Raw genomic sequence first — 16,670 nt, 5'->3', positions numbered from 1 at the left:
CTAATAAAGTGGCCATTTTGCAATGTGTAGAAATACAAGCATGCTTATCCCAAGTCAATACAGAAAACAAAAATTAATAGATAGCTTTCACTCTGATTTCATAATAATTTGATTGAATTTCAAAATTCGGCATTATGCTACAGCGTTCATTACAAAAGCGTTTTTTTTACAAATGTAAAAACAAATACACATTGCAAACACTGTAATTGTTGCGTTACCGGATATGGGCTGTTAAACCATTGATAAGTGGAAAAATAAACGAACCACATCGTAATCATCGTCCCAGTGGACAACTGAACAGATCTACTAACCGGCACCTACTGCATGATTAAAGTAGTAAACAATGGCCACACAGATTGCGTATATAGATCTTAATGTCGGAAATTAACCAAACAGTCTCTGGAAAATACTTGTCAGCTCAATATGTATCAAAGAAGACAATAAAGGTTTTTTTTGGGGGGTTTTTTTCTTCACAAAATTACCTCACACCTCAAAACGAATGTATTGAATTATGTAAAAATAAGGCAAATAATGCCCAAGTGGGCTGCTGTCTGAACAAGAGCATATTGACAATTGTCCAAAAACACATGAATCTTTTACAATCTTCAACTTAAATAATCCACTTGTAAGAGAAGTACCAAAAAATAAAACAAAATCTGATTAAAATCATGAAAACCTCATAAAGCAGACAGTACATGTTAAATTAATTGTGCAAATGCACTGACAGTTCTTCACTCAAATTCAACCCCATAGGGGCCAGACTACCCAAATCAATAATGTACCGAGATTCCAATTTTCTTAGTGACAGTTCTCTGTTACCGCCCTCACACCCAGATCTACTGTATCAATTACCACCATGCGGACAAGTGTGTTATCTTGCATGTGTTTATCAAAAAAATGCCACGCTATGGGGTAATGTTTGTTGTTGTTTCGTATAGCACGAAGATGTTCCAAAACTCTTTTTTTCGTCTCATGCTTTGTACTCCCAATATACCACATATTACAGGGACAGATCAAAACATAAACACAGTACGAGGTGTTACATGTAAGTTTCTTCTTAATTACAAACTCTCTCTTAGAGTTGGGTACTAGTAATGTGTTGCAATCACTACTGCTTCCACATGCTTTACATTTACGACAGCATCTGAAACCTGGTGTCCCCCTGGAAGAATTACTCTCCCGTTCTGTAATGTGATTGTGGCTAAGTACATCTTGTAATGATCGTCCTCTCTTAAAAGTAATTTGAGGATTACTGGCCAAATCCTTTTTCAGATGATCATCAGTGAGCAACATACCAATGTTTTTTAAAGATCTTACGTACTTCAGTAGCCTGACCTGAAAATGTGGTGATAAATCTGAGACATTCTTCCTGTTCATCCTTACATTGGGGATACAGTAGTTCATTCCTAGATTTCAATTCTACTCTAGAAATTGCTTCCTGGATAACCTTGTTATTGTATCCACGCTCTTTAAATCTTTGGCACATAGTTTTTTCTTCATGCTTGTAAGCCTCAACAGAGCTGCAGTTTCTTTTAGCTCTCAATAGCTCTCCATAAGGGATGCAATATATCAGATTGCGTGGATGACTGCTGTTAGCGCTCAATATACTGTTTCCCGCTGTTTTTTTGCGAAAAAGTTTGGTACATAGTTGGTTATCTGCCACTTCCACGAGTACATCTAAAAATTCCAGTGACTTATTACTGACATGTTCAGTGAACTGAAGATTCAGTTCATTGTCATTAAGTTTGTCAATAAAGTTTCTGACAGATTTCTCATCACCACACCATATAAAAAAGATGTCATCAATGTAGCGCAGCCACAGGGCCACATTGTTGAATTCCGCCATTTCCGTGACAACCTGCTCCTCCCACAGCCCATGAAAAGATTCGCATAGCTGGGGGCGAAGCAGGATCCCATAGCCGTGCCCTCTGACTGCCTATATGTGGTGTCATCAAAAATAAAAAAAATATTTTTGAGACAGATCTCAATCATCGTCAAAATCATCTGTGAATGGTGAGTCAGTGAAATAGATCTAGACTTAAAGAAGTGATTAACAGCCCGCACACTCAAATCATGTTGGATACTGGTGTACAGACTGCTAACATCAAGGGAGACCAAGATGTAATCCTTCTCCCAGTGTATACCATCAACGGTCGTAAGGAAATGAGTGGTATCTTTTAAATAGGAAGGTAGAGCCACTACATAAGATCTCAGGAAGTAATCAATGAATTTCGATGTATTCTCTAGTAGTGACCCCATAGAAGACACTATGGGTCTACCGGGGGGATTGCAGATGTTCTTATGCAATTTGGGGAGTAGGTATAGAATGGGTATTCTGGGATGAGCACAATACAAGTAATTGAATTCCTCCCATTCAATCAACCCTCTCTCTCTCCACTCAACCAGCGTTTCTCTGTACATGATATTAGATTTTAAAATCTCAGCCATACTGGACTTACAATAACAGGTGATATCATTAAGTTGTCTCAGGCCCTCAGCCAAATATTTTTGTTTGTCTAAGACAACTACGTTATCACCTTTATCAGATTGTCTGATAACAATGCTCTAGTCTCCCACCAGATTGTCAATAGAGGCAATTTGTGCAGCTGTGAGGTTTTTTTTGGTTCCTTGTAGCTTTTTGAATCTTAGTTTATGTAAATCATGTAAGACACCCTTTTCAAAAATCTCTATGGCGTCACACTGAATATTAGGTAGAAATACTGACTTGGGTTTGAATTGGCTCCCAGGATTGTGATCAAGATCAATACCCCAAGTGTCCAAATCCAGACTTGAAACATCACTGCTAGTACCAACATCAGTTGTAGTATACAGGTCGTGTAACAATTGAATATCACTTAAAACTAAATTACATTCGCTCACTTTGTTACTCACAGTACCTTGTATTGTAGGTTTGGTGTTAAACCATATTTTCAGTTTCAATTTCCTAGAGAACAGGAACAAGTCAATTCTAGTTTGTGCAAAATTCATATTAGATGAAGGACAGAAAGACATACCAAAGGAGAGAGTCTCAATTTCTTCACTGGAAAGAGACCGCTGGGAAAGGTTGATAACAGTCATATTTTCTATTTCCTGCCCCTTGTTTCCATTCCCATTGGAGCTTTGTCTGCATTTGTTCCTCCTCTTTTTGGCTTGTTGGTTCCTCCTGTTCTTCCTCTGTTTCCTCGTCCTCTGTGCGATCCCCCATCCTGTTGAAACTCTGTCCTGTTTTGATTTATCAGTTGAAATTGTAATAAAAAATTACTTGCTTTCTTCTGAGAATCGTGTGTTATTTCTTGATTTACTCCTGGCACAGATACATCCGACAGATTGCCATCAGATACATCACTTTCACTGATATCTTTCGATGTACTGGTTTAGCTGGGTACTGTATCCATCATTGCTGTTTTTGTTTGGCTCTTGTCAAACAAGTGGTCGTTTTTTCTTTGGAAAGTTAATGTCCGCCCAGTTTGGTAATCTTTAAAATCACGCAAAAATTTTCTTTGTTTTTTAGCAGTGATTTCCTCCTCCAATTTGTCCATTTTCACCAACAGTTTTTTCATGTGTTCTTCTAGGGCTTCTTTGGACATAAGTTGACTTATTTCCAGTATTATTCTGTCAATTTCTTTCAGTAACTTGGCGCGATCCTTTAGAGCATATTTCACTAGGATCCGCATCATGGTCATAGAGCAAGCTGAAGAATTGTCAGACCATTCTTCCAGCATATCAGTGTCAGGATCTTCATAGGTGGGTATCATAAAAATCCGCAAGCCTCTGGGTACACGTTTCACCTCAATATAGCGTTGTTGGGACTCAGCTTCCCACCATTTTGACAGCTCCTTCCTGTGTAGTTTCTCCAGAGTGTTTAGTAATGTTTGTAAGTTAATCTCATCTGTAATGTTAGATGTGGAAATCGATGCATCACTGCTAGGTCCAGTCTGCCTTATTTTACATAATTCAATACATTCGTTTTGAGGTGTGAGGTAATTTTGTGAAGAAAAAAAACCAAAAAAAACCTTTATTGTCTTCTTTGATACATATTGAGCTGACAAGTATTTTCCAGAGACTGTTTGGTTAATTTCCGACATTAAGATCTATATACGCAATTTGTGTGGCCATTGTTTACTACTTTAATCATGCAGTAGGTGCCGGTTAGTAGATCTGTTCAGTTGTCCACTGGGACGATGATTACGATGTGGTTCGTTTATTTTTCCACTTATCAATGGTTTAACAGCCCATATCCGGTAACGCAACAATTCCAGTGTTTGCAATGTGTATTTGTTTTTACATTTGTAAAAAAAACGCTTTTGTAATGAACGCTGTAGCATAATGCCGAATTTTGAAATTCAATCAAATTATTATGAATTCAGAGTGAAAGCTATCTATTAATTTTTGTTTTCTGTATTGACTTGGGATTAGCATTCTTGTATTTCTACACATTGCAAAATGGCCACTTTATTAGCACCTTGATTGTGCTACACTTGAATGAGAAGTCCGTTTTTACTGTTAATTTACTTTCATGTTATATTTAAACATGGCGTGATGTCGACTATACGAGCGTGATAAAGCCGTAATGGTGAAACGCGTCGTTCTGCTTGCTTGATTAAAGGATTTACCTTCTACGGAGTGTCCGAGTGTTTCCTGGTCATTAAGGGGACAGTGTGGAGTATATATATATATACTGCTCCAAAAGTTGTCCACCTTTAAGTAGCACTCGACCAGCAGCTTGGTTTATGTGTAGGTAGGGACGGGGATCCGCTTGTAGGAGCCGCTCCGTAGTGGATTTGCCTGACGCGTTTCGAAGCTCCATATGCTTCTCTTCAGAGGCTTTAACGGAAGCGGTGTGCGCAACCTCTGACCCACTTCACCATTTTCCATATGACACACCCACCAATGGGAGGCTCAGATGAGACTGTGCATTATGGGAAGTGTAGTGCGGAGAGCACACAATCAAGTCCTGTATGGACCCTGCAAGTGGGCCTGTCCTCGATCCTGTATACGGCTGCTGTTTCACTTTCGTGACACCCAAGAATTACGGGGTGGTGCATACTCCACGGCTGGACGGCCGCGTGTTATATACTGCTCCAAAAGTTGTCCACCTTTAAGTAGCACTCGACCAGCAGCTTGGTTTATGTGTAGGTAGGGACGGGGATCCGCTTGTAGGAGCCGCTCCGTAGTGGATTTGCCTGACGCGTTTCAAAGCTCCATATGCTTCTCTTCAGAGGCTTTAACGGAAGCGGTGTGCGCACCCACTGACCCACTTCACCATTTTCCATATGACACACCCACCAATGGGAGGCTCAGATGAGACTGTGCATTATGGGAAGTGTAGTGCGGAGAGTACACAATCAAGTCCTGTATGGACCCTGCAAGTGGGCCCGTCCTCGATCCTGTATACGGCTGCTGTTTCACTTTCGTGACCCCCAAGAATTACGGGGTGGTGCATACTCCGCGGCTGGACGGCCGCGTGTTATATACTGCTCCAAAAGTTGTCCACCTTTAAGTAGCACTCGACCAGCAGCTTGGTTTATGTGTAGGTAGGGACGGGGATCCGCTTGTAGGAGCCGCTCCGTAGTGGATTTGCCTGACGCGTTTCGAAGCTCCATATGCTTCTCTTCGGAGGCTTTAACGGAAGCGGTGTGCGCAACCACTGACCCACTTCACCATTTTCCATATGACACACCCACCAATGGGAGGCTCAGATGAGACTGTGCATTATGGGAAGTGTAGTGCGGAGAGCACACAATCAAGTCCTGTATGGACCCTGCAAATGGGCCCGTCCTCGATCCTGTATACGGCTGCTGTTTCACTTTCGTGACCCCCAAGAATTACGGGGTGGTGCATACTCCGTGGCTGGACGGCCGCATGTTATATACTGCTCCAAAAGTTGTCCACCTTTAAGTAGCACTCGACCAGCAGCTTGGTTTATGTGTAGGTAGGGACGGGGATCCGCTTGTAGGAGCCGCTCCGTAGTGGATTTGCCTGACGCGTTTCGAAGCTCCATATGCTTCTCTTCAGAGGCTTTAACGGAAGCGGTGTGCGCAACCACTGACCCACTTCACCATTTTCTATATGACACACCCACCAATGGGAGGCTCAGATGAGACTGTGCATTATGGGAAGTGTAGTGCGGAGAGCACACAATCAAGTCCTGTATGGACCCTGCAAGTGGGCCTGTCCTCGATCCTGTATACGGCTGCTGTTTCACTTTCGTGACCCCCAAGAATTACGGGGTGGTGCATACTCCCCGGCTGGATGGCCGCGTGTTTTATACTGCTCCAAAAGTTGTCCACCTTTAAATAGCACTCGACCAGCAGCTTGGTTTATGTGTAGGTAGGGACGGGGATCCGCTTGTAGGAGCCGCTCCGTAGTGGATTTGCCTGACGCGTTTCGAAGCTCCATATGCTTCTCTTCAGAGGCTTTAACGGAAGCGGTGTGCGCAACCACTGACCCACTTCACCATTTTCCATATGACACACCCACCAATGGGAGGCTCAGATGAGACTGTGCATTATGGGAAGTGTAGTGCGGAGAGCACACAATCAAGTCCTGTATGGACCCTGCAAGTGGGCCCGTCCTCGATCCTGTATACGGCTGCTGTTTCACTTTCGTGACCCCCAAGAATTACGGGGTGGTGCATACTCCGCGGCTGGACGGCCACGTATTATATACTGCTCCAAAAGTTGTCCACCTTTAAGTAGCACTCGACCAGCAGCTTGGTTTATGTGTAGGTATATATATATATATATATATATATTATCTACTGGCAGTAGATAGTTATAGTTAGGACCGAGTTCCCATAGTAAATCTGAAAATTCTATTTTGAATAACTTTGGCGCCGGTTGACTTATCTTCGTGAAATTTTCAAAACTAATGGGGCGCTCCGCTCAGCTCCTACCCTGAATGTCTCGGGGTGATTCGTCAAGCGGGGGCTGAGAAAAAAGGGGCGTCCCAAAACGCGTTTTCCCCATGCATTTTCCCTTAGGACCTTTAGTCGAAGGTACAGCCCGAACGGCTGAACAGAATTACTTGAAATTTTGCAAAGAGGTAGTCCTCAGGTCAGGCATGTGCCTTTTGCCTAAATGGTGTAAATCTGTTCAGTAGTTCCTGAGAAAATCAAAAGTAAAATCACATATATATCTGGGCGGAGCCTAACCACACATCTCATCGTGAGATCTGATTGGCTGTCAGCACTTCATCCAAGAAGTGTTGGCAGCCATCTTGGGACCAATATACATGATAGCACCTCATTAAAAAGAATTGCAGTTAATAGAAGGTTTTAAGACTTTAGTTACATTATAAATCATTTGTTGATGGTACCATACTCATTTTAGGAATTGTGGTGTGTTCTAAGGTGATTTTACCATGTGAAAAAGCCTTCTGCTGTGATATCATGAATCATGTGTGAGAGAAAACTATTTTCTCATGCTTTCCCCACAGAGGTTTGGAAGGTGATCTATAAGCTAACTGAGAGCATATTTTCTGTAAATTCACATTATCTTTCTCAGTCATGTGAGAATGAAGTCTGACATTCTCAGTAAAACATGTACATCCAACAAGGGCAGAGACTGTCAGTTGATTCCTTTGTGTTCTACTGCAGCTTCCCAGAGTGTTCTAAAGAACAACTAGAGTGCTAACAGTCCTACTTATGACAAACGTATGGCACACCTGAAGCCATCTTGGTTGGAATAAAGTGGTAATTCTTAAAACATTTAATTTAAAAAGGAACAAAATGAGGGGGTTCATTTTGCCATAGAAAGTATGATTAGTGCTGCAGAAAGAAAAATTAGGGCACATTTTGAGTGACTTCTCAAATCCTCTTCTATTTCATTAAAAAATTCTGACATGCAGACTGAAACATGCACTTTCAATACCAGCAGCAGACTTCCTTGGTGAGCAGTAGCTTTACTACAGTGATCTAATAAGCAACTAGAGTGCTAACATTCTGAATTTATGGCAAATTTGTGACACATCTGAATGCCTTCTTGATGGAATCAAAGTAAAAAACTGAAAGTATTTCCTACTGAGGAGACTGTAGTAAATGAGGAAATTATTCTCCCAAAATGGCCACCAGAGACAAAAGAGGCCAAATGTAGCCCAAATATCACCCAGATGTAGCCCAAGTATAGCCCAATGACAGAATGTCCCAGAGTGTTCTAATGAACAACTAGAGCGCTAACAGTCTTACTTATGACAAAAGTATGGCACACCTGAAGCCAACTTGAATGGAATAAAGTGGTAACACTTAAAACATTTAATTTACAAAGGAACACAATGAGGGGATTCATTTTGCCATAGAAATTATGATTAGTGCCGCAGAAAGAAAAAATAGGGCACATTTTGACTTCTCAAATCCTCTTCTATGTCCTAAAACAATTCTGACATGCAGACTGAAACATGCACTTTGAATACCAGCAGCAGACTTCCCTGGTGAGCAGTAGCTTTACTACAGTGATCTAATGAGCAACTAGAGTGCTAAAATTCAGAATTTATGGCAAAAGTGTGACACATCTGAATGCCTTCTTGATGGAACCAAGTAAAAAACTGAAAGTATTTCCTACTGAGGAGACTGCAGTAAATGAAGAAATTAGGAAACTTCATAACAAATAAATCTCCCAAGATGGCCACCAGAGACAAAAGAGCCCAAATGTAGCCCAAATATCACCCAGATGTAGCCCAAGTATAGCCTAATGACAGAATGTCCCAGAGTGTTCTTAAGAACATCTAGAACGCTTACTGTCTTACTTATGACAAAAGTATGGCACACCTGAAGCCATCTTGATTGGAATAAACTGGTAACACTTAAAACATTTAATTTAAAAAGGAACACAATGAGGGGGTTCATTTTGCTATAGAAATTCTGATTAGTGCGGAGGAAAGAAAAATGAGGGCACATTTTGAGTGACGTCTCAAATCCTCTTCTATTTCATTAAAAAATTCTGATATGCAGACTGAAACATGCACTTTTAATACCAGCACCAGACTTCCGTGGTGAGCAGTAGCTTTACTACAGTGATCTAATGAGCAACTAGAGTGCTAACATTCAGAATTTATGGCAAATGTGTGACATATCTGAATACCTTCTTGATGGAATCAAAGTAAAAAACTGAAAGCATTTCCTACGGAGGAGACTGCAGTAAATGAGGAAACTTTATAACAAATAAATCTCCCAAGATGCCCACCAGACCCAAAGAGCCTAAATGCAGCACAAATATCACCCAGATGTAGCCCACATGTAGTCCAATGACAGAAGTGTGCAACACACTTATTTTTTGTGTATTTGCAGTTTTATATAGTGCAGACTTGTCAGGTATTGGGATGCTTCACATGAGCATTGGTTACATCACACAAGATCAAATTCATTTTGGTTGTAGACATGGGGAGATTAAGTGATTTGACCAGAATCACAGAATGTTGAGCTGAAGCAGAAACTCCAACCTGGTTCCCCAGTTGCAAAGTCTGCAGCTCTGGAAGTAACACCACATCCTCTCGCCAAGGTGCAACATTTAATCAAGTGGTCAACTGGATAAAAAAACATAAAGATTACAAATAATTTAAAAGTTCTTTGTCGCTATTTGAAAACTCAGAAACAATGTCCTCATTTTAGTTTTTTAGAGCACTAACCATAATTTTGATGCAAATAAGACCCTCTCATATATGTAATTTCTAAAGGAAATACTCTAGGTATTACAGTTTTGATTACATCAAGATGACGTCAGGCGTTCCACACTTTTGTAATAAATGTAGAATGTTAGCAATCTAGTTGTTCATTGGGATACTGTTGAGAGGCAGAGGCCAGGGGCACGGACTCTGAAAATTGAAGGTAGGTAGGAGAGTGCAGAGGCAACAATTCGACCACACTGGGCAGGCAGGAAGGGCAGTGGCAGCACAACAGACTATGGAGGGCAGTGGAAAGGGGGGCATGGGCAACAAACCAACAATACAGGACTGGCAAGAGAGGCTGTGGCAATATAATAGACCATTATGGGCAGAAGGAAGAGGCAGTGGTAGTACAACCATACATGCCAACAGACCCATTTCAGCCAGGAAACGTCCAATGTTTTTAAGCTCAAATGGGCTTTATTTGATCTGTCTCCTGTCTACAATCTCCTCTTTTTCAATGTAGCTCAAAGGGGAAAATCAATACCCCAGTTTTGTTTCAAAATCTCCCTCTTACCAAGTTCAAAATGTTCGCAAGTATGGCACATTGAATCATGGTAGGCAGGAGGAATTGGGGTAGGGACATGGACTCGGATAACAGAGGACAGGAGGGACATGGAGAGGTGCACCAAACTGACCCTACAGGGCAGGCATCAGGGTTTGCAGCAGCACAATACACCACACAGCGCATGCGGGACAGGAGTGCAGCACAACAATCCATAGAAAGCAATAGGGAGGGGACAGGACCATGCACATGGACAACAGAGAACAGATGGGAAAGAGGCAATGGTAGCTAGCTGACCATAATGGACAGACAGGAGAGAAAGCTGCAGAATAACAGACCATAAAGGGCAGGAGGGACGGATCAGGGGCATAACAATGGAACAGACAAGCCAGGAGGGAGGGAATAGGGGGTATGCACATGGAAACAGAGGGCTGGGGGCAAGGTGGCAGGGCAGGAGCAGCAAGATGACCATGGAGGTCAGGCAGGATGGGCACTAGAAACAAGACACACCATGGAGAGCAACAATGAGACTATGGTGGCATACACACAGACCATGGAGGGAAGGTGGGAGGGGGTCAGGGGCAGCTAGCTGACCACACAGGGAAGGTGGGAGGGGCCATGACAGCACAGAAGACCATGCATGGCAAGCGGGAGGGTTAGTGGCAGCACAATGGCTATGATGGGCAAGAAGGAGGGTGCAGGGGCATGCACAAAGGACCATGGAGGATAGAAGGGAGGGTCAGGACCTGGGCACAGACAAGAGAGTTCAGGGGAAGGGGCCTCACAACAGACCACGTGGGGCAGGCAGGAGGAGCAATTTCAGCACAACAGATCAGGGAGGGCAGAAGGGTGTGGCAGTAAAATGGACCATGGAGGACAGGAGGAAGGGGATAGGGGCATGGCATGTGGACAGGCAGGGTGGAGGTGGCAGGGACAGGTTACAGTCATCTGACAATGCTAGGCAGGTGGGAGGGGAGTGGCAGCTCAACAGAACACTCAGAGTACATAGGAGTGGCAGGTCCATGGAACATAGTGGGCAAAAAGGATGGAGCAGGGGCATGCACAAAGACATCGGAGGGCAGGGGGAAGGAGAATAGGGGCAGCAAGCTAAGCACAGAGGCTAAGCAGGAGGTCAATGATGGGCCATAGCATTGGGCAATGGAGGGCAGGAGGAGTGGACTGGTACATCATGCTAAATGGAGGGCAGTGGCAGCACATCAGACCATGCATGGCAGGAGGGAGGAGGCTAGTCCATGGATTCAGACAACAGAGGATAGGGAGGAGGTGGATGGGGCAGCAAGCTAACTGTTCAGAGAAGGTGGGTATTAGGAACTTTATTGTTTTTAAAATGTGTGTCTGTGCGAATTACTTAAAATACGAACAAGTATCCAGCATAATCTCACTTTTATTCAGGAAGAAGAGGACGTTTGTGACTGTGACTCCGGGCTCACTTGGCAGAAACACCCCCTGACCCTCCACCCCCATCGCAAAATGTAATGCCCGCGAAAAGGGTAGGTGGACGCAGTGCTATATAGAACATAGTCCTGAGAGCACGATTGAAAATGAAAACTAGATGTAGTATATGGTATAAACAATGCACCAAAAAGTGTGATATAAGATGAACCAGGGCGTGAAATATAATATGCAATACATTGTGCGCAATGACAGATTCATTGGAGAGCGCAAGATAGCACAGGCACTAGCGCGTGCTATGCGATATGCGCCTTGGAGTGTAATATGCACAGGGCAGTGTTGTGTAACATAACTAGTCTCTAAAGTTGTAATATAAAATATGTGCTGGGGAGTGCAACGTTGCATATGCACTGTGACAAAGATATGGATCCCAGATTGTAATATGTATGGCATAGCGCTGTGCGTTATAACATACACATCGAGGAAGGCACGTTAGATGTGGCAATATAACCCGTGCGAAGGCAAGTGCGCATGACATATTCACGGGGTGGTGTTACAGTGCACATGGGCTAGAGAGTGTCATAGCATACGCACTAGCTGGTGGAATACAACACAGAGGTGTGAGGCAATCGGCGGGCACTGGTGGGTGTAACACAGCATTGGGCTCAGCCAGGAGCACGCTGTGACTCTCAAGTGAGGTTCGTCTCCTTTCCAGAGAGTAAAATAAAAAGTATTACACATCCGGCGGTGGATGTGTTTTTTATTAACCGTGAGGGGGGTTTCTTGCATAGTTTGGTCGAATTTTTGTCGAATCCCCTTTGAATGGCTTGGTGTGCGTGTATATTAAATGTGCCCGTCAATAGCTACCCATGTTTGTATAAATAAACGACAAGGGTGTCTACTTGGAGAGTACCCACCGGCGGGGGTGCCGGGATTAGGCACGGTAGGGCGTCAGACACGTCAGAGCTTCACTAGTGGTGTAAATACATTCCATGTGGATTCATTCTATGCATAGTCGCCTTTTAATGAATATCATGCAAATCGTCATGGGGATAGGTACATACGGTTTGTCCAGCATGTCCTAGGTGTTTCTATAAATATATATATTTTTAAAATAATAAAAAACAAAGGCCGGCCCCGGGGGATGGGGTCCCCGGAGCCATAAGTGGCCTGAGGAGGGGGGCAACGCAGCCCCCTCCTAAAGAATTTAAATTTAAAAAAAGGCCATGACCCGGGGTTTGGGGTCCCCGGGGCTGATTAAGGCCTTGGGCGGGCCAAATTAATTTTTTTCAACAACAAAAATTAGGGTGCAGGCCCTTAGGTATGGGGTCCCCAGGGCCAGTAAATTAGAAAAAGAAGGGGGGGCACACAGCCCTCCTTCTTAAAAAATAAAATAAAATAAAAGACCGGCATCGCGCTGGAGGCCACTCCCCCTCCTTGCAGCACTCTGCAAATGCGCCGCCTGGCCAGTTGTAAGTTGGGGAATTAATTCCCCTTCAATACTGAGGGTCCCTGAGGGCCAACTAGCCCAACAGGTATCTCCAGAGTGCGCCAGGGAGCTGCGTTGCAGAGAGGTGGTCCAGGCCGTGCCACTTTTTACACCTCTCTGCAACACAGCTCTGAGGCGCATACTGGAGGTACCTAGTGGGCTAGTTGGACCCTAGGGACCCTCAGGATTCAAATTACCTTAACCCCTTCGCTGCCAGGCCTTTTCCCCCTCCTGTGCCAAGCCTTTTTTTGGCTATTTGGGGTAGTGCGCGCTTAGGCCCCTGTAACATTTTGACCACATTAGGTATCCACGCCAAATTTGTGTCCTTTTCTTCCAACATCATGGGGATTCTAAAGGTACTCAGGGTTTGTGGATTCCCCTGGAGGGGTCACAGAAATGAGCCAAAATACAGCAAAATGTTGTTTTTTTTCGGAAAAAGCATCTGGGTTTTTCCCTGCAAATGTTATCAAAAAAGGGTTTGTGGGGTTGAAATCACCATTGTCCCAGCTTTTTGGGGATACCAGACTTTTGTCAGAAACCCAACATTTTTTACACAGTTTTGGCATTTTTCTGGGACATAGCCTATTTTTGCTATTTTTTGTGCTTTTGACCTCCTTCCAGTTAATGGCAGAAATGGTTACAAAAGCAATAATGGATCCTGGAAAGCTATACATTTTCGAGAACAAGACAAAATTCTGAATTCAGCAAGGGGTCAATTGTGTAGATCCATCAAGGTTTTTTTATAGAAACAAAGAGTTAAATATAGGATAAATTGAAAATTAGTTGAAAAAAACAGCCTTTTGTGTCAACGTTTTCACCTGTAACTTCTTCTAATTATGACAGCTCTTTGAAAGCAATATACCGTTGCATCCACTGGATATTACTGGTTGTGGGGATATATAGGACCTGTAGGTTCACCAAGAACCCGACGAGCCCAGAGCCAAAAACTGAGCAGCAACTTGCAATGGTTTTTTATTATGTACCGGGTATATAGTAATTATTCTGTAAAAATGTGTACATGGAAAAATCGGTATGAAAGACACCTATGTATTTCTGAAATGGGAACAAAATATAGAGTTTAGAAACAGTAGATATTTGCACATTTCTGAAATTGGGAATACTCATACTAGCATGAGAATTATCAGTCATTTTTTAGAATGACTTATTTTTTACACAATGTCTTTCATTTGGAAGGCAGAAATGCATCAATAGTCAATAGATAATAACAGTTCCTTTACAAATCTGAATTGCCCTAAGTCTCCCGATAAAAATGGTACCTCACTTGTGTGGGTAGGCATAGTGCCCGCGACAGGAAACGGCGCAAAACGCAACGTGGTCACAACTCAATATCGCAGTGAAAATTTACCCTTTTTTGGCAAAGTGCCTAGCTCTATTTTTTTAACCCTAGCTCTGCGGGCACCTTGGGAAACCTAGAAAACCTATACATTTTTGAAAACTAGACACTCAGGGGAATCCAGGATGGGGTGACTTGACTGTCTTCCACCAGGGTCTGTTACCCAGAATCCCTTGCAAACCTAAAAAATTGTCCAAAAAAAACACATTTTCCCCACATTTCTGTTGTGGAAAGTTCCGTAATCTGCGTGGATCCACAAATTTCCACCCACCTCGCGTTCCCCAAAGTCTTACGAGACAAACGGTACCTCACTTGTGTGGGTCGGCCTAGTGCCCGCGACAGTAAAAAGGCGCAAAACGCAACGTGGTCACACCTCAATTTCGCAGTGAAAAATGACACTTTTTTGGCAAAATGTCTAGCTGTAGTTTTTGAACCCTAGCTCTGCGGGCACCTTGGAAAACCTAGCAAACCTATACATTTTTAAAAACTAGACACCCAGGGGAATCCAAGATGGGGTGACTTGACTGCCTCCCACCAGGGTCTGTTACCCAGAATCCCTTGCAAACCTATAAAATTGTCAAAAAAACACATTTTCCCCACATTTCTGTCATGGAAAGTTCCGGAATCTGCGTGGATCCACAAATTTCCACCAACCCTGCGTTCCCCAAAGTCTTACGAGAAAAACGGTACCTCACTTGTGTGGGTCGGCCTAGTGCCCGCGACGGACAACCGCACAAAACGCATCGTGGTCACACCTCAATTTCGCAGTGAAAAATGACCCTTTTTTGGCAAAATGTCTAGCTGTAGTTTTTGAACTCTAGCTCTGCGGACACCATGGGAAACCTTGCAAACCTATACATTTTTGAAAACTAGGCACCCAGGGGAATTCAGGATGGGGTGACTTGACTGCCTCCCACCAGGGTCTGTTACCCAGAATCCCTGGCAAACCTAAGAAATTGTCAAAAAAAACACATTTTCCCCACATTTCTGTGGTGGAAAGTTCCGGAATCTGCGTGGATCCACAAATTTCCACCCACCCCGCGTTCCCCAAAGTCTTACGAGAAAAACGGTACCTCAGTTGTGTGGGTCGGCCTAGTGCCCGCCACAGGAAACGGCGCAAAACGCAATGTGGTCACATCTCAATTTCGCAGTGAAAAATGACCCTTTTTTGGCAAAATGACTAGCTGTAGTTTTTGAACCCTAGCTCTGCGGGCACCTTGGGAAACCTAGCAAACCTATACATTTTTGAAAATAGGAAACGGCGCAAAACGTAGTGAGGTAACATCAAAATTGCAGGTATGGCTTGTGTGGATCCCCAATGTTTCCTTACCCAGAATCCCCTGCAAACCTCAATTTTAGCTGAAAAAATCACTTTTTTCACACATTTTTGTGTGGAAAAGTTGTGGCATCACCGGGCTCATTCGAATTTCCCACCGCCCAGCATACCCCCTGGGTCTCCCGGTAAAAATGGTGCCTCACTTGTGTGGGAGGCCCAAGTACCCGCGACAGGCAAGGGCCCAAAACGTAGATGGCCTAGATGGCCACCGAGCACCGGGCCAAACACCCAGGTGACCCCCCTTGCAAAACCAGGTGGTTTTGAGATAGGCAATTTTGATGTCACCTCACTACGTTTTGGGCCCCTGCCTGTCGCGGGTACTTGGGCCTCCCACACAAGTGAGGCACCATTTTTACCGGGAGACCCAGGGGGTATGCTGGGCGGTGGGAAATTCGAGTGAGCCCGGTGATGCCACAACTTTCCCACACAAAAATGTGTGAAAAAAGTGATTTTTTCAGCTAAAATTGAGGTTTGCAGGGGATTCTGGGTAAGGAAACGTTGGGGGACCCACGCAAGCCATACCTCCCTGGAAGACCCCTGGTGTCTAGTGTTCAGAAATGTATGGGTTTGGTAGGTTTCCCTAGAGGGACGCCGAGCACCGGGCCAAAAACCCAGGTGACCCCCTTGCAAAACCAGGTGGTTTTGAGATAGGCAATTTTGATGTCACCTCACTACGTTTTGGGCCCTTGCCTGTCGCGTGTACTTGGGCCTCCCACACAAGTGAGGCACCATTTTTACCGGGAGACCCAGGGGGTATGCTGGGCGGTGGGAAATTCGAGTGAGCCCGGTGATGCCACAACTTTCCCACACAAAAATGTGTGAAAAAAGTGATTTTTTCAGCTAAAATTGAGGTTTGCAGGGGATTCTGGGTAAGGAAACGTTGGGGGACCCACGCAAGCCATACCTCCCTGGAAGC

Source organism: Triturus cristatus, chromosome 5_1, assembly GCF_964204655.1.
Source record: "Triturus cristatus chromosome 5_1, aTriCri1.1, whole genome shotgun sequence".
In the NCBI taxonomy this organism is placed as follows: Eukaryota; Metazoa; Chordata; class Amphibia; order Caudata; family Salamandridae; genus Triturus; species Triturus cristatus.
Note: the sequence above shows the minus strand (reverse complement) of the source record.